The sequence below is a fragment of the Giraffa tippelskirchi genome, chromosome 14 (genome assembly GCF_054371585.1).
Source record: "Giraffa tippelskirchi isolate mGirTip1 chromosome 14, T2T-mGirTip1v1.2.pri, whole genome shotgun sequence".
Taxonomy (NCBI): domain Eukaryota; kingdom Metazoa; phylum Chordata; class Mammalia; order Artiodactyla; family Giraffidae; genus Giraffa; species Giraffa tippelskirchi.
In genome coordinates, this window is record NC_137288.1 from 51154829 (window position 1) to 51180833 (window position 26005).

Sequence of the window (26005 nt, forward strand, 5' to 3'; positions counted from 1 at the left end):
CTCAGAAATGAGTAACAGAGAATGGGATGTGTATCCAGCTACCATTATGTTTACAGGGAGGGTTTGAGCTTCTAGTATGAAAAATAATTACACATTAAATTTAATTATATAGAAGCTGCACAGACTAGGTGTTAAGAGTTGTGTTTAAACCTGACTCTGGAATCTCTAGTGCTCAGTTGCTTTGGTCGTGTTCAACTCTTTGTGACCCTAAGGACCATAGCCTGCCAGGCTCCTCTGTCCATGGGATTTTCCCAGCAAGAATAGTGGAGTGGGTTGCTATGCCCTGCTCCAGGGGATCTTCCCGACCAAGTGATCGAATCCATGTCTCCTGTGTCTCCTGCTTTACAGGCAGATTCTTTACCATTGAGCCACTGGGGAAGCCCAGTAAATTATCCTTCAAGGCCTCAGTGATTTCAATGCAAAGTGGGAATGACCACACCACCCTCTTCCTAGGGTTGCTTCAGAATCAAATATGTTAAGCTCTTCCTAGTGTGTCTAAGGCATAGGAAGCCCACACCCCACTCCAGTACTCTTGCCTGGAAAATCCCATGGATGGAGGAGTCTGGTAGGCTGCAGTCCATGGGGTCGCTGAGTCAGACACGACTAAGTGACTTCACTTTCACTTTTCACTTTCATGCATTGGAGAAGGAAATGGCAACCCACTCCAGTGTTCCTGCCTGGAGAATCCCAGGGACAGGGGAGCCTGGTGGGCTGCCATCTATGGGGTCGCACAGAGTCGGACACGACTCAAGTGACTTAGTAGCAGCAGCAGCAGCAGCAGCAGCATTCATATTGATGTAGAAACACATTCATTTCCCCAAGGGTCATTATCTGGGAGAGGGCACCACAGGACAGACATTCATATTCTACAAATGTACTTAGTTTTCAGTAGTGGTGCTTTAATTCAATTAGACTACATCAAGTCTGAGTTTTTTGAACGTTACAAGAATTTTCCTTGCCAAGATTACACAGTGTCTGAAATTAATTAAATGATAGTTTTTAAAATAAAAAGTTTCCAGGACCCATTTCTGTAGAGTACCTCAAAAAAGAAAAATTTGGCATGTATTCCTTATGAAGATGAATATACATTTATTTTTTCCTGTGGAGAACTTTGTGATCTTCAAAATATTTGGCAGCAGTTTTATCTTTATGAAGTCAAGGCAGCCACAGTTACTCCCAAGTTGATCAGGAGAATAGATGATGATGTCTTTCTATCATGAAATGTTCTCATATCATTAAGTCTGGACTTTTAACAGCCCTATTTTCAAATTAATGGAGAAGAAAAATTTCCCTAGGTTCCTAATTTAGAATATCAATTTTATGCAAAGAGAGAGAAAGTTATGGGTACCTGAAGGACCTACCTCAACTACAGGAAGTCCCGGTTGCCAAGAGGGCCCTGCTTCTCCCCCAGCTTAGGACACCAGAAGAATCTTATATAGGGGCCATCTGTGAAATCCTAGCTAACTGAATTCTCACCAGAGATAGGATCCCCAAAGCAAAGTTTCATAGCTGCCATGCAAAAAACGTCAATTCAGTAGAATTGAAATACTACAGTTTAGCTCTAATACTTTGGCCACCTGATGTAAAGGGCCAACTCATTGGAAAAGACCCTGATGCTGGAAAAGATTGAGGGCAGGAGGAGAATGGGGCGACAGAGGATGAGATAGTTGGATGGCATCATTGACTCAATGGAGATGAGTTTGAGCAAATTCCAGGAAATAGCGAAGAACAGGGAAGCCTGGTATGCTGCAGTCCGTGGGGTCACAAAGAGTCGGACACAACTTAGCAACTGAAAAACAACAACAACAATCCGTTCTTCAAAGGGCTGAAACAGACCATCCAATTACCTGGGAAGCCAACCACTAAAATAGTCTGTCTTCTGAGCTCCAAACAATCAATCTACAAATGAACCTGTGGATGTCAGTGTTTATAAATTCATGATTATTTGGATTAATTTGAAACCTTCTTGCAGTTCATATCAGTCAGGCAGTATTTACTTGGTTGCTTCTCTAGAAAAACTAATGAATACTAAACAACATTACTGATGGCTTAATAACTACCTCAGATTCTTGGTATGTGATCTAAATAAAATATTATTCACCTACCACATAATTCAGTTCAGTTCAGTTCAGTTGCTCAGTCGTGTCCGACTCTTTGCGACCCCATGAATTGCAGCACGCCAGGCCTCTCTGTCCATCATCAACTCCCGGAGTCTACCCAAACCACATAATTAGCAGTTTTCAAAAAGATGAGAGAAAATTTCATGATATTGCACCTATATCACGACGTTAGATATTACAGTTTAAAATTTGCCTTTATGCATGCTAAAGCACGAACATGCTATTTCGCCTATCTCTCTAGGTAGGCTATTTTTTATTTGCCATCTTAGTTTGATCTTTGGCTCAAACTCTACTATACCATCCAGACACGAAAATATATGCACCTCCAGTGACCTCCCCAAGATGCTCCCTGCAAATCCTCTTGGCGTCTGTGTGTTGGATCAGGTTTTTCCAAAACTTTGAGTTTCAGAAATGCTGAAAGTAATCTAAAGTGTTTGTATAAAACGGCGAAATAAAAATGGTGATAGCACAAGAGCTAATTAAAGTTCAACCTAAAATTAGATGGGTTCCCTTGATTAATTGCATAGCAACTGCCTGATGAGTGAAGGAGTAAAGAAGACATCCATAGTCTTTACTAATCTAGATGCAGTAACTTTAAGAATGAAGAACAAGGACTTCCCTAGCTGTCCAGTCATTAAGAATCCACCTTGCAATACAGGGAATGTGGGTTTGATCCCTGGCCCAGCAACTAAGATCCTACATACCGAGGAGCAACTAAGCCCACACGCATGTCACAACTCCTGAGCCTGTGTGCCAGAACTAGAGAGTCTGTGTGCCAAAACAAAGATCCCGCATGATGCCATGAAGACCCCAAGTGCCACAACTAAAACATAAATGCAGCCAAATAAATAAATAAACATAGAAGAAAAAAAAAGAATGAAGAACTCTCATCCCTACCTTAAAATTGGTTGTTTAGAAACAGTTCTCCCAGGGAAGCATTTAGAAAGACTAAACAACTTTGGGAACACAAACTGCCTGATAAGAGTAACTTTTTTAATTTTAACTTTTTCAAACAATTCACTCTGTAGGAAGAGACAACCTGTTACTGAACAAAGACAAAGCCTCAGGTGAAGTACAAAGTCTATCTGAATAGGGGAAAGAAGCCTGCAGATCCTAACAGCTCTGGAGAACACTGCAGGATACCCCACTGCACCATTCCAGAAAAAAATCTACATTTGTTCGGGTACATTGATCAGGAAGGGGAACATCTGCATGTTTATTGAAAGGAAATTGAATGGCAAGCCTTGTTATGTGACTCAAATGTTACGTTCCTTACTTTACATGGTAATTTCCAAGACATTATATTGGGGGGAAGGAACAAAGAATGTATTATCTTCTGCGGTTTTCTTATGGCCACACGTGGCAAATCCTTCTAAAAGGCTAGTGGTCGACTGAATGAGATGTCCAAGGAGAAATTTTAATTTTCAAGTAGGATACATAATTAAAAATCATATAAATGTGCTTCATGTGCTGAGCCTGCAGCATCCTTTGAGCCATAAAGAAAGTGCCTAAAAATAAGTTGGGCATAATGGAAGGGACATGGGAGCTCCTGGAACAATTTGAGCAAAAAAAAGAAATAAGGATGATCCTGGAGTATAACCCAAAGAATCAAGTAAATATCCATGACTCCGTACCATTATAAATAAATGACTAAATAAATGGAAATAGGAGAAGGCACAACTTTTACAGAAGAATCCCAACTAATAATTATAGGATGAATGAAGGAAATAGAAAAATCAGCAGATCCATGGATGAATGCCAAAATTAGGGGGTGAAAGTTTAAGTTTCAGAGTATCTCCCCACAAATATTTATTAACTACAGAAGGATGCATGTTACCCTCCTTATAGTCGGAACCACCTTAACTCAGGTGATGAAAGTTGACATTGTCAATAATATTAACACAGAGGTCACAGGCTCCCTGACACGATGCACTGAGAGGTCACATCACCCGTGTAGGTTCTTCCCCAAATGCATGACCTCAGTCTATTCACGGGAAACATGGGACTTCCCTGGTGGCTCAGTCAGTAAAGAATCTGCCTGCAATGCAGGAGACCCAGGTTCAATCCCTGGATTGTGAAGATCCCCTGGAGAAGAGAATGGCTACCCACTCTAATATTCTGCCCTGGAGAATTCCAGGGACAGAGGAGCCTGGCGGGCTGCAGCCCATAGGGTTGCAAAAAATTGGACATGACTGAGCAACTAACACTTTCACATACATGAGACAAAGCCAAATGGAGGGACATTCTACAAAATATCTGGGACACCAAGGGCTTGAATACTCACTGTTTTTCCAGCATCTGCCTGTAAGTGTGTCATGTTGTCAGGTTTCATGGCTCTCACTTAATAACCAAGCCACCAAACAATTATCTTTGGAAGTGACATAAATGACCATAGAGGAAATCCTATTTGCCTTAAACAGTACCACACACAGAAAAACATAATGCAGTTCAATTTGTTGATATTTTAAGACTATTTTAGACTACTGATTCTATTAGCTTGATTTGTGGATGTATCCATCAAGACTGCCCCAGGAAGCAAGGCGTATGCAGCTGTGAATTTCGGAGAAATAGCGTAGGGAATTTTAGAGAAGCCAACAAGGGTGATGAGGCACCAGAATGGGAAGAGGAGGTATACTTTATCACCCCCAGGCTGACATGGTGAGGGGAGGAAGCTGCTAACAGCACTCACTGTGAGCTGAAAGATAGGGAAGAATCCATCCAACAAGAGTAGTGCCAATAATATTTCCTTCCCATTTCGTTCACCAGAGAGCACTGAACAGAGTTCATTGTGTTATGTAGTAGGTTCTCATTAGTTTACTGTTTTATACATAGTAGTGTGTATATGTTCTCGTGGCTCAGATGGTAAAGAATCTGCCTGATATGTGGGAGACCCAGGTTCAATCCCTGAGTAGGGAAGATCCCCTGGAGGAGGGCCTGGCAACCCACTCCAGTATTCTTGCCTGGTGAATCTCATGGACAGAGGAGCCTTGCAGGGTACAGTGCATAGGGTCACACAGAGTCAGACACGACTAAGGGACTTAGCACACACTCCTGGTAGGCTACAGCCCATGGGGTCGCGAAGAGTCAGACACGACTGAGCAACTTCACTTTCACTTTTCCCTTTCATGCACTGGAGAAGGAAATGGCAACCCACTCCAATATTCTTGCCTGGAGAATCCCAGGGACGAAGGAGCCTGGTGGGCTGCCGTCTATGGGGTCGCACAGAGTCGGACGCGACTAAAGCGACTTAGCAGCAGCAGCAGCAGCACTTACATGTATCAATCCCAATCTCGCAGTTCATCCCACGCCTGCCTTCCTTCCTTGGTATCCACATGTTTTTTCTCTATGTCTGTGTCTCTATTTCTGCTTTGCAAATAAGTTCATCTGTATCATTTTTCTAGATTCCACACAGAAGTGATATTATATGACATTCGTTTTTCTCTTTCTGGAAGTATAGTTGATTTATAATGTGTTACTTTCAGGTGTACAGCAAAGTGAATATATATATTCTCTTTCAGACTCTTCACTCCTATAGGTTATTATAAAATATTGAGGATAGTTCCTTGTGCTGCACAGTAGGTCAAACACAGAATACTATGTCACATAAAGTGAAAAATGAAGTTCAAATTTCAATTTACATACCCATTTTTTGCAGAGAATTATGATAGGCAATCAATAAAATACTTTCAAGCATAAAAATACCATATGAGGGTTATATTCTATGGAGAAGTAGAAAAAAAGTTTAAGGAGAAAAAGAAATGATGCAAAATATCTGCAAAAGAAATGCTTGCTCCTGTCCTTGTAAAATAGATGGCCAGTAGGAAACTACTAGGGCTTCCCTGGTGGCTCAGAAGGTAAAGAATCTGTCTGCAATGCAAGAGACCCAAGTTCAATCCCTGGGTCAGGAAAATCCCCTGGAGAAGAGAATGGCTACCCACTCCAGTATTCCTGGGGCTTCCCTGGTGGTTCAGATGGTAAAAAATCTGTCTGTTACGTGGGAAACCTGGGTTCGATCCCTGTGTCAGGAAGAGCGCTACAGAATTTAAAAGATACATATAGAAGAGTGATGTACTTGTTTGATTATGAAAAGTATCATATATGCATGATAGCTAAAACCATGTGCGGTATAACCATTTAAATTTGATATGAAAAAATTTAGTGTAAAAGCAATTAGATATAAGCCTAAAAATGGACAAGGGGTACATAGTTTCTCAAACTTTTTTTAGGTGGCATACAAGCAAAAAGTATGAAGATCACTGGTCCTCAATGCAGTACTGTCCCATCCATGCTCAAAAGCTGCCTTTCTCCTTCCATGATGGTTTATACCAATTCTTCTGATGGTTACAAAGAAAAACAGTCAGATATGAGAGAAAGCAAAGGCTTTGTTGAATATCAAAGAATGTTTTCGAAACACTAGATGTGAAAATATGGATGTAGATTTCCCAGAGGTCTCTCCACATTTGCTAGAGTGCTCCCTGGGGTATACTCAAGCCCTGATTAAATGCAAAACATCTCTGGGTGATACTGATTATTTGTCAACAAGAGGAGAGACTAACGAAGTTACAGTAATGTTCCTAGCGTATATATATACAGATTATTCCCAGGATCTCTCATGGAGGAAGCATGTAAAGTATTTTGTTCTTCAAGTCCATACTTTCAGATCCCCGGATTTCCAAATTAAGAAGTTGTTATTGAATATGTTGTTGTGTGTTACCCACTTCCTCAAAGAGCCTTGGCATAGCCCCAGCATGCTTTGAACTTAAGAAATTCTACAAGAAACTCAAGCTGAACAATGACAAAAAGATAACTAAGACTTTCAGTTATAAAAACTTAAGGAACTATTGAAAAGATTGAGTTTAGTGCCGATTATGCAAGCTCCTGCAAGGAGATCAAGCCAGTCAGTCCTAAAGGAAATCACCCATGAATATTCCATGGAAGGACTGATGCTGAAGCTGAAGCTCCAAATACTTTGGCCACCTGATACAAAGAGCCAACCCATTGGAAAAGACCCTGATGCTGGGAAAGATTGATGGCAAAAGGAGAAGGGGGCGGCAGAGGATGAGATGGTTAGATAGCATCACCAGCTAAATGGACATGAATTTGAGAAGACTTTGGGAGATAGTGAAGGACAGGGGAGCCTGATGTGCTGCAGACCATGGGGCGCAAAGAGTCGGACATGACGTAGCAACTGAACAACAACAACCAACAATGGACCTTTTCCATAAATACAATTTTATAAAATGTATCTTGATTATAATCAGTAGATTTGACTGGGTAATGTTTTCTTTTAATGGGATTTCGTAGCTTTTTAGCACAATTTTCAGTAATCTGGAATAGGAATTCTCAAAGTTAGCCCTTCAGATCTAGAGGCAATCTAAAGGAAAAAAAAATGAAACAAAATAATAACAGCAGAATTTGTTTTGGTAAGCAGAACATTTTTAGTTTGATGGCTTCATTTCAAAGAGGGTGGTCAGCTACCCCAAAATATTTTTAGCAAGTATTGGTACTTATTGTATGAAGTTAATCAAATGTTTACTACCAGTCACTCACTTTCTAATTTGGAATCACTGTCACTGTTGGGTGCATGACCAAAACAGCAATTAAGAGTCAGCAGGGCTTGTGAACAATTAGATTAAAACGTTGCTGAGGTGTAATATACAATACAACATAGTTTGCAGATTAGTGATGCCCCCGTTGTGAATGAGTAGCCCCCCTGAGGGATGAGAGGGAGGGGTGAGAGGGGAGCATGTTCTTGGCCTCTTAAGGGGCAACTGTATTTTACTACACAGTTCTTAACACTAGGTTAGGTGACTAACTCAGAGATATATATTTCTCTTACCCAGAGGTAAAAACCTTGCTTCTTTTCCTCTGTGTATTTCCCAGGCGCACACAGCTTTCAATAGCTTACTTTCACTGCCTCTAAGTGGAAGATGTTTATCTTGTGTCCCTAGTTGGAATTCTTAATATATTTCCCTATGGAAATATATTGGTATCAGTTCAGTTCAGTCGGAACTGATATAGGTATAATGAAATTGTGGTACTTTCTTGCTTTTAAAGGGATATTTATTAATGAAAATATTAAATCTAAGTCGATATCTGAAAATTTTAAATTTGTATACAACCAAGACAACTAAAAATATACATGGTAGAAACTGACAGAATTAAAAAGAAATGCAAACATCCAAATCACGATTGATATTTATCACACTCAGTAACTAATAAAAGAAAAGAAAAATTGTAGTCTTATGTTAGAATTGGTTCAAAATTTTACCTAAATGGACTTACTGGGCATAGATAGAACACTATAACTAGTGATTGCAAAATATCAATTCCCTTGAGACACACAGACTATCACTGTACTAAGGTGAATAGCGTCTCTCTCTCAAAAAAAAAAAGTTTATCCAGAAACTCAGAATGTGACCTTAGCTGGAAATAGGGTCTTTTGAAATGAACTACTTAGAATGAGGTCATGGGGGATTTGTTGTTTAGTTGCTAAGTCATGCCTTACTCTTTTGCGACCCCATGGAGTCTAGCACCCAGGCTCCTCTGTCAATGGGATTTCCCAGGCAAGAATACCCGAGTGGGTTGCCAGTTCCTTCTCCAAAACTGTGGTACTTTTATAGCAAAGTTCAGCTATACAGCTAGATGAACTTTGCTTAGAGCTGAAGACATACCTCTTCAAAACTTGTAATAAGTGCTGTTTTCTTTTCTATGTTTCCCATTTATGAGTCAAGCTTTCTAAAATGTACACGAATGAGTCTTTTTTTGTACTCAGGACATTAGAATTTAGTATGATAAATGTTTTGGTAATTCACTCTTTTTTAATTAAAGTATAGTTAATTCACAATGCTTTGTTAGTTTCAGGTGTACAGCAAAGTGACTCAGTTATATATATATATATATTTTATTCAGATTCTTTTCCATTATAGGTTATTACAAGATATTGAGTACAGTTTCCTGTGCTATACAGTAGGTCCTTATTGTTTGTATATTCTAAATATAATAGTGTGAGTATGTATATGTTAATCACAAACTCCTAATTTATCCCTCCTGCTCTTTTCCCTTTGGTAGCCATAAGTTTGTTTTCTATGGCTGTGGGTCTATTTCTGTTTTGTAAATGAGTTCATTTGTGTCACTTTTTTTTTAGATTCTACATATCGTCATATGTGATGTTATATGATATTTGTCTTTGACTTACTAATGAGTCTTTAAAAAGAGTATTATTTGTTGGTTATGGGACAGTTATTATAATTCTTATAAGGAGGCTGTCTGGAGGTAGAGGTGTTTACTACCTGTCCTGTTCACTCTGGATAGAAAAGGTGCTACTTTCCAATCCTGGAAGGGCATCAAGAGTTAAACAGAATTATAGCAGCTGGCTGGGGCACTGAATTGCTATTGATAATATTTTTAACATAAAAAAATGCATTTAAAATTCTAAATGAGTGGTTCATCATCTTCAAGAATACAGGCCATTCTGATGTAGTTCCTTATGTAGGGAAGTTTCCTTACTCACACAGGTTTTATTTCTCTGCTGTTGCCTGGCAACAGAGATGTGGCAAGAGATGTCAGAGGTGAGGGAGCAGACTGAAGTCATTATGGAAAAGCAAGCTTATCAGCATTTTTCCATCTAACTTCGTAATCCTTGAAATAAAATAGGTTTCATTGTGTTGAATAGTCTGTATGTTTTTTCTTATCAAATGCCAAGTTTTTAGAGACTTTCTTTCTTTCTGAATATAAGTCCAGTACACATGGAGAATTTAAATTATGTGCATTGCTTTGAAATGGACTTCTCTGTTATATTACCACATTTTGAAGGGTAAAGTGGAAAACTTTCAGCATTCTGAAGTCATGTACTCTGAGAAGAGTGGTTGTGAACACATTTGAAAACATTGCAAGAGGCATCAGAAATACACATTGGTTCTAAATTTCCTCACCATTGAGCCATTAGTTCACGTCAAATAAAATTCCATTTTCCAAACATTGACCTGCTTATTAAAAAATTATTTTAGAGAAAGGAATGCAAATGTTCTCTAGGTTGGCTAGACTCTATTTTGACATGAGCAGCAATGTGATCAAAATTTAAGCATCATTTCTTGGAGTTTATTTTTTTCAGCCTGTTCTGTACCAAATGCTAGGCCCCTGAGGATTCGTAGCTCTTGGGTAATTAATTGCATTTCAGCATGATGCATTTTAGGACTCTTTTCCAGTGGGCAAAACATAATCTGCTTTTAATGACATTTCATTTCTGGGCAATGTGGTGTTCAATGATTCCTACCCCTAAAATTTAACTTTTCCAGATAACTGCTATAAATGTAGGAAACCTGATTTAGAATCAGGTTCCGTGTTGGTTTGAAGTGGATTTTTATCCCTGCTGTGGGTCCTCCTTTGTATCATACCTGAGTGAAGCCACAGTGACCGTCCATTTAGGGATGTGTCTTTGAATCTGAGTAGAAAAAATTAACTCTGTCCTTCCATAATTGAGCAGGACCCTGTGGGGCCTTCCTGGAAGAGACCTCCCCACCCCCCATGTCCTCCACCTGCCTCTTGTCTGTAGACAAATGTTAACCTCTTAGGCTGAATACCAGACCACCTTACCTGTCTCCTGAGAAACCTGTACACAGGTCAAGAAGCAACAGTTAGAACTGCAGGTGGAACAATAGACTGGTTCAAAATTGGGAAAGGAGTACGTCAAGGCTGTATATTGTCACTCTGCTTATTTAGCTTATATGCAGAGTACATCATGTGAAATGCTGGGCTGGATGAATCACAAGCTGGAATCAAGATTGCCAGGAGAAATATCAATAACCTCAGATATGCAGATGATACCACTCTAATAGCAGAAAGCAAAGAGGAACTAAAGAGTCTCTTGATGAAAGTGAAAGAGGACAGTGAAAAACGTGGCCTGAAATTCAGCATTCAAAAAACGAAGATCATGGCATCCGGTCCCATAACTTCATGGCAAATAGATGGGGAAAAAGTAGAAACAGTGACAGATTTTATCTTCTTGGGCTCCAAAATCACTGCAGATAGTGACTGTAGTCATGAAATTAAAAGATGCTTGCTCCCTGGAAGAAAAGCTGTGACAAACCTAGACAGCATATTAAAAAAACAGGGATAGCTTTGCCAACAAAGGTCAGTATAGTCAAAGTTATGGTTTTTCCAGTAGTTATGTACGGATGTGAGAGTTGGACCATAAAGAAATCTAAGTGCCAAAGAATTGATGCTTTTGAATTGTGGTGTTGGAGAAGACTCTTGAGAGTCCCTTGGACTGCAAGGAGATCCAACCAGTCCATCCTAAAGGAAATCAACCCTGATTATTCACTGGAAGGACTGATGCTGAAGCTGAATCTCCAATACTTTGGCCACCTGATGCAAAGGGGTGACTCACTGGAAAAGACCCTGATGCTGGGAAAGATTGAGGGCAAAAGGAAAAGGAAATGGCAGAGGATGAGATGGTTAGATAGCATCACCGACCCAATGGACATGAGTCTGAGCAAACTCCAGGAGATAGTGAAGGACAGGGAAGCCTGGTGTGCTGCAGTCCATAGGGTCACAAAGAGTCAGACATGACTGAGCGACTGAACAACAACAAATGTACTGGGAATCGGTGGTCTGTTTAGAACTGCTTCTGCTTACGTAGGTTTGTGTGGCATGTAAATAAGCATCTACTGACGAGGTCCTAACCAACAGCCATATGAGTCTCACTCTCTGTTATAGGGTGCTGGTGAATCATCATCCTTTACATTACCCTTAAAGAGCATCTGGAAGAATCTCTTCTCAGGTTTCAGGAGTAGGACAAACTGGGGTTTTTATCTTAAGATATTTCAGATCTGTCACTAATCATGTCTTCCTCTTCACTTTCCCTGCAGGAGTTAAACCTGCAACCTACCTCGTCCACAAGGCATGAAGGTACATACCTCTCAGACTCACCTGGTCCTGGCTCTGCTTTTCCCTTCCTGGATTGTCTTTTAACCCTGACTTCCTCCACCATTTATTCTGTTGGAACAATTGGGATGCCTAACTCAAGTACTTTCGAGCAATATGGGATATGAGTTTTAAGAATTAACAATAAGCAAAATTAGTTGCATGGAAGAGAAAGACGGTCTTCTTCCTGCTTTTAGACCTCTACTTTGTGAAGCCAAAGAGGATTCAGTATGTCCCATTTATCTCCCCCCACCCCACTGCCAACTCATGGGAGTACTGACATTCAAAGAAGATGGCAGGAGTTCTGAGTAACAGGAGTAGGTGGGGGCTGGACTTGCAAGAAGGAAAGAGAAAAATCTCACATCTGAGCAGCAACGAATTGAAACTAAGTTTCTGTGACTACAGGGTCACTTCTAAGGAAAGTCAAGAAAATGCCAGTCAGGAATTTCTCACATTAAATCCCAAAGTGACATTTAAAATCCTGACATATCCAATTTGTATAACACAAGAATATCATCTCCACAAGACGTATTTATGAAGTAGCTTTGCCCAGCTCCTGCATCACAGGTATTGCCCCACACGGGCAGCTCTAAAAATGATCCCAAACCTGTTACTGTATTTTCCACCCTTGCAAGTGAGAGAGAACCTTCACTAAAAAAAAAAAATGGGGAATGTAGAAACATTGCTCTAGTTAAGTAAAGTGGTTATTAGTCTGATCAAAAGCAGTTATGTGCTAATCAATAAAGAGGACTAGGATATTTAGCAGAGAAGGAAATGGCAACTCACTTCAGTATTCTTGCCTAGAGAATAGTGTGGACAGAGGAGCCTGGTGGGCTGCCATCTATGGGGTCGCACAGAGTCGGACATGACTGAAGCGACTTAGCATGCATGCATGCTTTGGAGAAGGAAATGGCAACCCACTCCAGTATTCTTGCCTGGAAAATCCCAGGGACAGAGGAGCCTGGTGGGCTGCTGTCTATGGGGTCACACAGAGTCGGACATGACTGAAGTGACTTAGCAGCAGCAGCAGGATATCAATGGTAGTAACTATGGGGAGGAAATATAACTGGATTCTCAGAAGCTGTTGTGACTAGAGACACAGCACAGATACTCTCCCAGGCAGCTGGCATCTGCCCATGTTGTATAGATAATCACTGAGAAGAGAGTTTTTCTTAGAAGTGTGTACACAAACATTGTTTCATCAATTTGGTTCAATGACCAGAGACCTCATTACTTCCCATTCCCCTAACAGACTCCATTTCCTATGTTTCTTTTCTAAATCAACTCCAACCAGAAATCTATACCTTGTAGCAAACAAACCTCTAGGGAATTGTTCACACAATACTTCTTTCTTACAAACAAATTTAAAACAAAGGAGCTACTTATGTTTAAAAAAATCAAGACTAGATTAGACAGCTCTTTTGGTAAAGGATTCCAATTGTTAACGATTGGTAAGTAGAATACAATGCTGGAATAAGCTGGCTAAAATATAATACTTTAAAATGACATTAATAATATTTCTAGGTTAAAATTATGTCTGTTACCAGTGTGTCCTTTACAGCTAATACAATTTAAATTTTCCTCTCAACACTAATTATTTTATTATGTGATTTACTCTCATTGTCTACTCATGACATAAAAACATACCTTGGACATGAGTTTCAAGTTAGAATCAGTTTTTCTAATGTAATTTACCAATATCTTGAATGTATTTCATTGGTGGTAAAATATACATACTTTATAATATATAATATACATATAATTTGATTATGTGTAATAATACATGCTTCCCTGATGGCTCAGGTGGTAAAGCATCTGCCTGCAATGCGGGAGACCTGGGTTCGATCCCTGGGTTGGGAAGATCCCCTGGAGAAGGAAATGGCAACCCACTCCAGTATTCTTGCCTGGAAAATCCCACGGACAGAGGAGGCTGGTAGGCTACAGACCGTGGGGTCACAAAGAGTCGGACACGACTGAGTGACTTCACTTTCACAATATGTTGTATATGATATGAATAATATATAAGATATAAATATTATGAATAATATATATTAATATAAATAATATGTGGGTTGCCATGCCCTCCTCCAGGAGATCTTCCCAACCCAGGGATCAAACTTGAGTCTCTTGCATCTCCTGCATTGGCAAGAGGATTCTTTACCACTAGTGCCACCTGGGAAGCCCTTAATATATTATAAATATGATATGCAATAATATAAATAAATGTTATATCAATATATCCAGAATTTAGAATGTCTCCCTTCCCATCCAGGGGCTCTACATAAGTAATCCTCCTCTATCAGTAAAAAGCCTTCCGGGTATTTCACCTCCCAGACCTAGACACCACTTCCTATCCCTGCATTGCTTATCTCTAACCTGTTTGTTCTTCCTACCAACCATCCCTCCTCTTTTTATTCTCACACTGACGTCTGAGATTTGGGCTAGATTATCTCCAATCTCCTGGCTCCAGTGTCTCACCAGCTACTCCACTCTGTTCTCCACTCCACTCCAATGAAATCTTTCAAACCACGGTTTTCAAGGTCACTGTAGCTGTTCAATAACCTTCAATAGATCCTGTGTGGAGAAGTGTGAGCGCGGCATGGTTGATCTGCTATCCTTAGAAAGGCCTCTTTGTAGGACTGCCCCTTGGCTGGTACCTGGGAACTTGGACTAGGGGGAGAGTTCCCTCTGCTTTCAACTGATCAGGTGACTCTCTTGGCCCAAACTGTTGGTACAAACCACATGGCTTATGCCGAATACCCACTTTCCTCCAGGAGCCTGGAATTTTGATGGGAACATGGTAGAGGATGTCCATGGGACCAGCCACCAATAACACTCCTGGGCAAGGAGTCTCTAGTAAGCCCTCAGGCGGACAACATTTCTCAAGTGTTGTCAATTTATTCTGGAGGAACCAGGCATACCCTATGTGTACTAAAAAGCAGAGACATCACTTTGCCAACAAAGATCAGTATAGTCAAAGCTATGATTTTTCTAGTAGTCATGTACAGATGTGAGAGCTGGACTGTAAAGAAGGCTGAGAGCCAAAGAATTGATGCTTTTGAACTGTGGTGCTGGAGAAGACTCTTGAGAGTCCCTTGGAGTGCAAGGAGATCAAACCAGTCAATCCTAAGGGAAATCAACCTTGAATATTCACTGGAAAGACTGATGCTGAAGCTGAAGCTCCAATACTTTGGCCACCTGATGCAAAGGGGCAACTCAGTGGAAAAGACCCTGGTGCTGGGAAAGATTGAGGGCAGAGGGGAGAAGGGAACAACAGAGGATAAGATAGTTGGATGGTATCACCAATTCAATGAACATGAGTTTTAGCAAACTCTGGGAGATAGTGAAGGACAGGGAAGACTGGAGTGCTGCAGTCCATGGGGTCGCAAGAATGGGACATGACGGAGCAACTGAACAGCAAGTTGCAAAAAATTACCAATTGCCAACTAAAAGGTTCATTTGAAGCAAAATGGCTCCATTAAGGGAGGCCTGTTTTCTCTGTAAGTTCCATGCTAGAAGGTTAATTTTTGTATAGTCCTGCAAAACTTTCTGGATTCATTGAAAACAAATGTGAGAAATAGTTCAGAAATAGACATTCACAGAAAAATAATGTGTGGTACAAAATACAGATAATATTCAAAATATCACACCAAAATTTCCCAGATAATAATATTGTTCTTGAAAGTTACTCTGAGAAAAGGAAAGAATTAAGAGAAATTAGCAACTCAGTAGTTGGCAGGAAAGGGGTTGGGTTCTTGTTCAGTCAAAGCCCCTTGTCTCTCAGGACGAGGTGGGTGACACAGGAAACAGCCCCCTTTGGAAATATTATGAACCCACTTGATAGAATACATGTCGAGATCAAAAGATTTCAACAAGAGAAGAGCCTGCAGAGAAACCTTTCTGAGTTTCCTGCTGCTTCCGTATACATACCTTGCTAATTAGTTACTTCTAAAACCAGTTATTGCTAAAATTCATTTCCCCCGTGATCCACAACAGACCCTCAGAAACCACTGAGGGTGTCCAGCCAATGAGACTCTCCAGCCTGAAATAGATCCCTGGCTTGACTGACGGGCAGCTCCCTCCCTTTGAGGTGTAGGTATCATCCATGCTTTAATGAAGTTGTTTTACTATTACTTCCAGAATAAATTTAAGTTACATTTGACTATTCTAGTCTGTGTAATTCTTGGCACAAAGAAAAGCGAATTACAGCTTGTGAATTGCAAAGCCTGAGCATAAGCCTGTGGCGTTCTCCTCTTTGGAGCGCATTCAAGCTTTTAACCACTTCTTCCATGGAAGTTGCCATCATGACCGAAAGCTGTTTCCTAACTCTTAAGTGTGTGTCCTTAGAGCAAAGACTTTCTGATGAATCAGACTGGCAAAGACTAAGACAGATAAAGAGGAAGGTGAGATGACATTGTAGCTAAACCCCATCTATTCTCACGTCCAGGTTTTCCTGCTAAAAACTGAAAAGCAAAGCCTTTCAACCAGAGAAAAACTAGAGAACAATCAACATAACAAAGTCACAAATGAACCAACGTTTTCAGAGGCTTCAGGCCCTAAAGAAGAATTTCCCCATATCCCTGGTTGAATTTATGAGTGGACTTGCTTCAGCATTTATCCTGTTCAGAATTTGATAAATGGTCACTTCTCATAAGCACACATTCATGTTAGGAAGACAAAAACGTTACCTCCAAATCCTAAGAGGGACTTTGAGCACAGATAGAGGCAGATGAAGGAGGGCATGCTGCAGTGCAGCGGTTTCAAAGTGACCGGAGTGCGGGCATCCTGGCTTTTGTTTCTCCAGGAATAGACTCAACGAAACACGAACAGATCCAGGGAGGTAAAGGCAATTGTTTCCCGATCACATCCAGCTACTCTCCTTGAATTCAAAGCTCGAAAAAACAAGCCAGGGGCAGGAAGCAATCACGGCACAGCATCCCACAGTGTCCTTCAGACTCGTCTCTGAATCGTTTTCCCGGCCCCTCTGTAGCTTCTCTGCATGACTGTGCAGCGTGCTGCAAAGTGCTGTGAAGCAGCTTCAGTGGCAGCAGCAAACAGAACACCGCAAGTCACAGAGGGCATCCTAGGACCGCCGGCTCCCAGACATCATCATAAAATCTTCTGCTTTATATCAAATTTTCAGTGTAAATGTGTAGATGAGGATTTTAGAAATCCTTAGTTTCCCACAATTGCCATATTTTTAATTAGATTTTTTATGTAGACCATTTAAAAAGTCGTATTGAATTGTTACAATATTGCTTCTGTTTTATGTTTTGTTTTTTTTTTTTGGCCACGAGGCTTGTAGGATATTAGCTCCCCGACCAGGGATCAAACCTGCATTGGAAGGCAAAGTCTTAACCACTGGACTGCCAAGGAAGTCTCTTCAATGCCCTATTAATGCGTTTGCATGCTCAGTCATGTCTGACTTTTTACAACCCCACAGACTGTAGCCCACCAGGGTTCTCTGTCCATGGGATTCTCCAGGCAAGAATACTGGACTGGGTTGCCATTTCCTCCTCCAAGGGATCTTCCTGACTCAAGGATTGAACCCACATCTCCTGCCTCTCCTGCACTGGCAGGCAGATTCTTTACCATTTGAGCCACCTGGGAAGTCCATGCTGTATTAATAGTCACAGTTTAAACATTTACCAACAGGGCTATTGAAAGCAAAATGGAATAATGATGCTGATTTTTTTCTCATTTATTTTGCCAAAGACTCCACTGAAGCTCTTCCCTTCTAACTTTCCTTTCCCCACATTTCTCCCAAGAGAGTCTGAGTTCGCTGAATTGCTTAATCTCCAAAGAATAAAAATATTAGTAGGACTACACTGGCCAGGCCAATAAGCAGAGATTCTCCAACTAAGCAAATGGGGCAAATTCTAACAAAGCTTAGTCTACGAAATGGAGGCTCCAGCGGTGGGGAAGGACCAAGAAACGAGCAAGAACTTTTCTTTCTGATGATCTATTGTGCTCTAGGCCAGTATTTATGCTACGTTATGTAAACATGAATCAAAATCAACCCCTGAACACTGAGCTATCATCCCCATCTTTACAGACACAGAAATGATCTCCAAATGGTCAAGTAACTCGCTCAACATCTCCTACACACCAGTAAGAAAATCACCACCCAAGAGAAAAGTGATCAAAATATAGGAAGAGACATTTCTCAGCAGCCAGTAAGCGTGAGAAGTATTCATCATTATTAATTGTCAGAGAAACATAAAACCTCCAGTAAGATAACCATTCAATTAGCAAAAATGGAAAAGTCCAACAAATGTTAAAGGACTGTGGACCTACATTCCAATGAGAGTGAAAATTAGGTCAACTGACTTTGGAAAACCATTTGGTTCTATGTCCTGAAGTTAAACATTCATATACCCTAGGATGCAGCAATTCCACATTTGTCAGAGAGAAATTCTTTTTCAATTTCAATCATTATTTTTAATTGAAGTATAGTTGATTCACAATGTTGTGTTAGTTTCAGGTGAACAGCAAAGTGATTCAGTTATATGTATATTTATATCTACTCTTTTCCAGATTCTTTTCCTTTATAGATGGTTGCAAAGTACGGAATATAGTTCCCTGTGCTAAACAGTAGGTCCTTGTTGCTTATCTAATTTATATACAGCATTGTGGACATGATAATCCTAAACTCCTAATTTACCCCTTCTCCCATTCTCTTTTCATAACTCTAAGTTTGTTTTCTATTTGTATAGGCCTATTTCTGTTTTGCATATTAAGTTCATTTGTATCTTTTTTTTTTAGATTCCACATATAAGTGATATCCTATGATATTTGTATTTCTCTGTCTGGTTTATTTCTCTTAGTATGATCATCTCTAGGTCCATCCATGTTGCTGAAAATGGCAATAATTATTTAATTATTTTTTATGGCTGAGTAGTATTCCATTGCATGCATGTATCTTTATTCATTCACCTGTTGACAGACATTTAGCTGTTATGTCTTGACTATTGTAAATAGTAATGCTATGACCATTGGGGTGCATGTATCTTTTCAAATTATGGTTTTCTCTGGATATATGCCCAAGAGTGGGATTGCAGGATCATATGGTAACTCTATTTTTAAGTTTTTAAAGAAACCTCCATACTGTTCTCCAAGAAACTCTTAAACACGTGCATGAAGACTTATGTTCAACAATGTCAAAACAGCCCTCTCTACAACAATAAAGTTCTGAAGACACACAAATACCCCATCAATAAGTGACCATATAAATAAACTATGAAATGCTTCACATATTAGAATATTAAACAATAGAGCAGAACAAAGGTAGTACAGTGTATCATCATGTAGATGAATCTCTGAATAAAAAATTAGTTTCACAGGATTACATGCAACATTATATCCTTTATAGAAAGTAAAAGACAATTATAATTAAAAGTTTCCTTTTTGGATTACTTATGAATGCAATGAGAGGGCACAGAAAGGAAAGAAAAGGAGTAATAAACACGAGACTCCGGATAAAGTCAGGGCAGGTGGAGCTGGAATGAAATAAGGGAATGCTGCTAAGTCGCTTCAGTTGTGTCCGACTCTGTGCGACCCCATAGATGGCAGCCCATCAGGCTCCGCCATCCCTGGGATTCTCCAGGCAAGAACACTGGAGTGGGTTGCCACTTCCTTCTCCAGTACATGAAAGTGAAAAGTGAAAGTGAAGTTGCTCAGTCATGTCCAACTCTTCGCGACCCCATGGACTGCAGCCTACCAGGCTCCTCCGTCCATGGGATTGTCCAGGCAAGAGTACTGGAGTGGGGTGCTGAAATAAGGGAATGGCCTAACGGTTACATGAAGGTCGCTGTCAAATCCTGGCTTTTGTTTGGGGAGGTGGTCTCATTGGTCTTACTGGTCTTATGTGCATGCATACTTAGTCTCTCAGTTGTGTCCAACTCTGTGACCCCACAGACTATAGCTCTCCAGGCTCCTCTGTCCATGGGATTCTCCAGGAAGGAATACTGGAATGAGTTGCCATTTCCTCCTCCAGGGGATCTTCCTGACTCAGGGATTGAACCTGGCTCTTCTGTGTCTCCTACCTTGCAGGTGGATTCTTTACCTGCTGAGCCACCTAGGAAACCTCCTCACTGGTCTTACTACATTTAGAAAATAACCAAATAGAACACCAATGAGAGTGTATCATTGACTGAGGATTACTAGTAGTCTAGTTCACACAAGCGTGTGCATACAAGTCGCTAAGTCATGTCTGACTCTTGTCGACCCCATGGACTATAGCCTGCCAGGTTCCTCTGTCCAAGGGATTCTCCAGGCAAGAATACCAGAGTGGGTTGTCATGCCCTTCTCCAGGGAATCTTTCCAACCCAGAGATTGAATCTACATCTCTATGTTTCCTGCATTGGCAGGTGGGTTCTTTACCTCTAGCACCACCTGGGAAGCCCAATTTGTATATCTGAGGTCCTAAAAACACTCAAAGAAACAAGAAAGAAAAACAACAAATAAAGAAAAATTGGGTCCAAGTCATACGGTGCTGCATTAAGGACTCAAATTCAGGTTCAGCAGACTCTGAAGCCACCACTGCCACCAGACCAGAGACCACTGCCCTGCTTTCAACGAGACGTACAAAGAGTGCAACTGACTTGCATTCACCTACGAGGATGGAGCAATCTTGTCTACAGGTCATAACCGGGACCAGTCAACTTAGTTTTTCCAGGTTGTGTTGAAAGACAAGAAAGTTATCACCAGTCTAATAGACACTTTTGAACAGTACACAGACCAACCAAAGCTAGCATCCTGGACTGGAGGGGGCTGTCTCACTCTCACAGACTCAGAGTCCTTGGGATGCAGGGACTTGAGATGACGATGAAGGTAGTGATCCTGATGACTTAACGCTGTTATCTGCTTATCAACCAGAGCACTACCAACGCTTTTTGACATGTCCCTCACTACAATCTATGAAAGTGAAATTGCTCAGTCGTGTCCGACTCTTTGCGACCCCATGGACTGTAGGCTACCAGGCTCCTCTGTCCATGGGATTTTCCAGGCAAGAACACTGGAGTGGGTTGCCATTTCCTTCTCCAGGAAATTTTCCTCCCAGGGATTGAACCCGGGTCTCCCGCATTGTAGGCAGATGCTTTATCCAATCTATGAGGCATTAATTATTATTGTTTCCAATTTAAAGACAAAGTGCCTGTAAGAAAAAGAGATCAAGAAATTTCCCAGAGGACGTACAATTATGATGAAAGCTTTGAACGCAGTTGTCTCTTGTTCCATTGTCCAAGCTCTTAATGGTGGCGATACTAACACACACACATATGTACAGAAACACACACAGTACAGACACAAATATCCATTTGTACTCTCATGTGTATAGATACACACATGTGCAGACAGTTGTACATATGTGCATGGACACTACATATATAAATACACACTCATACATATACATATAGACACACATCATGCACACATATGCATGAACACACACCCATGCACAATCTGTATTCAGACATACATATTCACACACACACGTATTAACACATAGGCATATATACTCATAACAAAAGATACATACTCATAAGCACACATGTATAGACACATACGTGAACACACACTCATGCACTCATATGTACAGACACAAACACACAAAATGTTGCCTAGTTTTTCTGACATTCCTTGAGACTCATGAACTGTTTTCAAAAACCCTTGTGTCCCTTCCCTTCTCCAGCATATGTCACTGAATCATCCATATGAGAAGCAACTTGGCTTAAAATAAACGTGATTCCCTTGCAGCAGCTGGTCCATGATGCCCATCCTGGGGCTCCCGGTTACAATCCTTGCTGGTGATTTCACACGTGCTTCCCGCCATGGCCTGTCCTTCACACCCCGGGCACCGGAGCCTCCCACTGCATCTCACTTTCTGCTCCTCCTCCGGGTCAGGCCCGCACCTGCCAGTGGCCTCTCAGGCAACTTAGTGGAAGTGAAGCTGTCAATATTTGTAACCATATCTCTTTAAATTCGGGGAAATCTACTAAGTCTTTTTGGTGTGACACAAGCAAACAAAAATTTTGCTTAATTGTTGGTGATACATATACCAGATGGAGTCTGGAATGTAACCAGTGCTTAATGAATGGCAGCCATTAATATTATAAAAAATAAGACTCACTATTATCATCACTCACAGAGAGTCTAGACTTCCTAAATTTGGCTTCTGAGATCTTATTTTTGGAAGTTTTTAGTTTGGGGCATTTACCTGGTGGCTCAGATTGTAAAGAATCTGCCACAGTGCGGGAGAGCCGGTTTGATCCCTGGGTCAGAAAGACCTCCTGGAGAAGGAAATGGCAATTCTCCAGTATTCTTGTCTGGAGAATTCCATGAACAGAGAAGGCTGGTGGGTACAGTCCATGGGGTCACAAAGAGTTGGGCACGACTGAGCACCCAACACACACAGACACAGACACAGACACACACACACACACACCCTTACAGTGTCTAAATGTGAAGTTCTCCCATGAGTTTAGGTTCAGTTATAAGAACATTCTCTCAAATTGGATTTTAAAAGCTAGAGGCTCCAGAGAATAATGAAAGAGTAAATAGGCTACAATTTCCAGTACTTGCTGTTGATGTAAGTAAGTGATATGGGTATGTGAGTTGGGAGTGGGATACAGAAATGCAAAAAAGTTCAAAAAGCAACAACAAAAAAGCCTCTACAAGCTCTGAATCTCTGAGCTATATGAGAGCCAGGGAAAAGGTGCATGGAACTCCCTTTCCCCCAATCACCGCTCCCCCTCCCCCACCCTCCAAACACACATACACACTTCATTATTTAGTTCTGGGACATTCTATCAAACACTTAGGTGGCGCTAGTGATAAAGAATCTGCCTGCCAATGCAAGAGATGCAGGTTCAATCCCTGGGTCAGGAACATCCCCCTGGAGGAGGAAATGGCACCCCACTCCAGTATTCTTGCCTGGAGAATACCATGGACGGAGGAACCTGGTGGGCTACAGTCTGTAGGGTCGCAAAGAGTTGGACACAACTGAGCACACACACGTACACACACACACACACACACACACACACACACATTCTACCAAATGTCACTTAGACCTTCAAAACACAAAAACTTAACCTTTCCAAAAACTTAGGATGTTGTAGTTTCACTTTGTTAAAAAAATAGAGACAACAGACTCCAAATGGAAGTCACCTGTGCTAAGCCTCATGTCAGCAAACCAAGACTTAAATCCCAACCGTATTGCAATTTCTGCTTCTCCCAGGTCTGTAATCTTATACCAGTCCATCTAGACTTGCCTGGACAGCAGAAATAGGTAATTCACTGATAACTGGCCCATTTTCCATCCCCCAAAGGAAGTAAGGGAATCTACTCTTTCTTTCTCCCCACCCCATGTGCTTATAAAAACCTCCCACTTGGTTCAGCTCCTTGGAGCTTTTTTAACTTTGTCAGATGGGATGCCTCTCGATTTCATGAATCATTGAATGAAGCCAATTAGATCTTCAAATGCACTCCGCTGAATTTTTTTTTAAACAACCCGTACCTTTCATAGAGAAGGCAGAAACAGAAAAGCAAAAGAGAATAAAGATTTGGAATGTTGAGTTTTCATATCAAACTAGAATATTTTGCTCCATGGCATCTCAGTAGAAAGCCCTCCAGGGTGATTTCAGATCCAAAGACCATTGGGGTTTGCTCTCAAACTAAATCCTGAGGCCATGGGGGTCCGCAGTGACTACACTTTACTCTTAGATCACAGAAGAAGTGCAGTGGGAACTTGAGAATGATTCCAGGCTAGAAAAAGTTCTCAACACGGAAGAAAAGAAGCCAATGGAGCAGGAAAAGCTTCACAAAATCTTTATCCTGCAAAGACTAGAAAACAGGTAAAGGAACGTAAGAGATCTTGGCAGCTGCCTCCAGGCTGGTTAGAGACGTGGGCTTTAAATAGATGTTTCCACAGAGAACAGGATCACATCTGGAGCCAGAAGATAATTTCTCCCAACATCAAACAGATGCTTACTTTTAAAATGCTAAACAGTATATGTTTAAGGAGGCTCTAAGACTAATGTTTTCTAAATACGACAAATGTGGCTTCGTATTTTCTTACAACAGCCAAAATGGTTTTAATGCAGAGAATATCAGTGCTGGGAAGGACCGAGGAAATAAGCTCTTCCAGCCCTCTTAAGAAGGAAGAACTGAGACCCCGGTAGTTACATGACTTATTGATTCTATGTAGTTTGTGACTGAGCAGGAAGTCAGACCTGAGTGGTGATTTTCACTTATTTTAACCTCTCATAAAAACTTAAATGTCCCCTGGAATTATAGGAACTGTCATGAAAGCGTAAGTGCCAACTAAAAGCAGTCCCTGGGGACCCCTGTTGTTGTTGTTCAGTTGCTAAGTGGTTTCTAACTCTTTGCAACTCCATGAACTGCAGCACGCCAGGCTTCCTTGTCGTTCACTATCTCTCAGATGTGAAATTTGGCACGACTGACACTGGAGTTTCAGCAGATCCGGCAAAGGGTCCCTGGAGAAGTGGCTGGCCTCTCCCAGGAATTGGGAGCTGCTGCTGATGTCATGGCAGGGACCCAGAGCAGCAGAGGGGAACGTGGTGGATGCCACAGGGTAACTAAGGACCCTGAGCCCATGAGATGCACCTTAAATACTCCTGAAAAAAAGGGGAGGGGAATAGAAAAGGAGACTCTGGACAGGGTTCTGGGGTCCTGAGATTCAGGCAAAGGGATGAATCAGGGAAATAATCTTTTTTGACTCTTTTAGTTACTGTTTGACTCCCAGGCAGGGTGGCTGAGACCAATAGGTCATAAAACCATTGCAGAAGACATACAACAGTCTCGACCACCTGGCAAGATAACCCACCGAGTGAGCTCTTCCAAATGTCCACCAGTCTCATAAGAAAGGCATTTGCCTGCCCACTGTACTCGTGAAGCCTGGGGAAGCTCAGAGACACTGTGGTTGAGTCTTGATTTTAATCCAAGTCTACTGACTTGGGAACCAGCCCAGGAGACAGAGTGCCCCAGGCGTGACCCATTTACCCATTAGAATCACCATCTTAGTAGGTTATCCAGGGCAGCACAATTCAAAATCAACAGCTCTTCTTCTTCCTCTTTGCTTTTCTTTCCCCCAGAATATCGTCTGGATCCAGCTGACTACAAGGAGCAAGTTTACTTCCGAAAATGATGTCACCAGGAACTCTTTGTTTCCTCATTTCCAACATGTGCTTTTTCTCTGAATGTTTCAACATCTTTGAAATCAGGATGTGAAACTGATTCGTATATTCAATGTGACAGTGTTTTCTACCCCCAAAGCTGTTATTAAATTGATGGGCTGATCATATAGCAGCTGAAAGTTGAAGAGTCATCGTATTTTTTTTTAACTTTTTATTTTGTATTGGAGTATAGCTGATTGATTACCTGCATTGGGAAGATCCCCTGGAGAAGGGAATGGCTACCCACTCAGTATTCTTGCCTGGAGAATTCCATGGACAGAGGAGCCTGGTGGGCTACAGTTCATGGGTTTGCAAAGAGTCGGACAGGACTAAGCGACTAACATTTTCATTTTTCATAGCCAATTAACAATGTTGTGATAGTTTCAGGGGAACAGGGAAGGGACTCAGCCATACATATACATGTATCTATTCTCCCCCAAACTCCCCTCCCATCCAGGCTGCCACATAATATTGAACAGAGTTCCATGTGCTATACAGTAGCTCCTTGTTGGTTATCTATCTTAAATATAGCAGCGTGGACATGTCCAACCCAAACTCCCTAACTATCCCTTTCCCCAGTCTTCCACCTGGCAACCATAAGTTGGTTCTCTAAGTCTATGAGTCTGTTTCTGCTTTGTAAATCAGTTCATTTGTATTTTTTTTAGAGGACAAACACCTTTGAAAACTCAGAGTAACCATTCTTACATGCTTATCTGGCATGGTTTCTGCCCTGGACCTTGTCTTGTCTATAGGTTCTCTACCCAT

At 41.1% G+C, this 26005-nt stretch overlaps 1 long non-coding RNA gene across 1 annotated transcript in view; it reads left to right on the forward strand.

Annotated features, from left to right (window-relative positions):
* LOC145534705 (uncharacterized) overlaps positions 1-25380 on the forward strand; it is a 42621-nt gene extending 17241 nt beyond the window's left edge. Inside the window, exons 3-4 of the long non-coding RNA XR_014074893.1 lie at positions 11990-12611; positions 25160-25380. This is a non-coding gene — a long non-coding RNA (uncharacterized LOC145534705). The remainder of the gene's footprint in view (positions 1-11989; positions 12612-25159) is intronic.
* The last annotated feature ends 625 nt before the right edge of the window (positions 25381-26005 follow it).